The sequence below is a fragment of the Octodon degus genome, unplaced genomic scaffold (genome assembly GCF_000260255.1).
Source record: "Octodon degus isolate 3935 unplaced genomic scaffold, OctDeg1.0 scaffold00234, whole genome shotgun sequence".
In the NCBI taxonomy this organism is placed as follows: domain Eukaryota; kingdom Metazoa; phylum Chordata; class Mammalia; order Rodentia; family Octodontidae; genus Octodon; species Octodon degus.
In genome coordinates this window covers 551345-552417 of record NW_004524810.1, presented here as the reverse complement: position 1 = coordinate 552417, position 1073 = coordinate 551345, and positions in this window count along the sequence as shown.

The following is a 1073-nucleotide window of genomic DNA, read 5'->3' as shown; positions in this document are numbered from 1 at the left end:
TTTATATATACAATAGAATATAACTCATCCATAAAAAAGGATAAACTGGAGACCTTTTTTTTCTACCTGGGATTGAACTCAGGACCTCTTGTGCTTGCCAGGCAGGTTCTTAAGCCGCTGAGCTACCTCCAAGACCCAAACTGGAGACTTTCATAGGTAGATTTTTTTTTGTTTTTCAAATTTAATTTTATTTTAAATAGTAAAAGTAAAGCCAAAAAACAGAGTAATAAGTCACAGTACATGATACAGAGTTTCAAAACAAGAATAAAAATTTAACAATGGTTGCTATAGTGCATGTTTTCATCATGAAATTTGTTGTTCAGATTAACAGGTATAGGTATGCAAAATTGGTCAAATAATTAAACATTAATGCTTACTTTCAATAAAATTTAATTTTTCTTGTCCATGTTTACTTTATTTTTAAAATTTATTTTAAAGATGAAATATTAATTGGTATGACATTAGAAATAGTACACATTTAGAAGAACAAGATGAGAGGTATTGAATGTGGTTTTTGTTTTGCACTTTGCTGTCTTCAATGTAGTTGCTCAGATTGTAGAGTTAGTCAACATGAAAAATTTAAACATTAACTGCTACTTTAAAAAACTGATGGAAATGAGTACTATAGTTATCTCAGCTATCCCAAATATATACTTGGATTTTTCCCCCTTACTTTTTTCCCCCTTATCTCCTTTCCCTTTTCCTCATCTGTATTTTTGTTCCTTGTGTTCAGTTTCTTTTTCCATTTTGCTACATCTATTATTCTTTTCAGATTTTATTTATTCTTTCAGGTTCTCACACTAGGGAGACAATACAATATTTATACATGTGCGGCTGACTTATTTCACTTGAGTACCAGCCTCTAGTTGCATCGATTTACCTATAAAGGTCTTAAGATTGTCTGTTTTTATAGCTGTGTAATACACCATTGTGTAAATATAACCACATCTTTTTTTATCCATTCCTCAGGTGATAGGCATTTTGGTTGTTTCCAAGATTTGGCTCTGACAAATTGTGCTGCTATAAACATGAGTGCACATACATCACTATGGTATGATGTTTTCAGTTCTTTT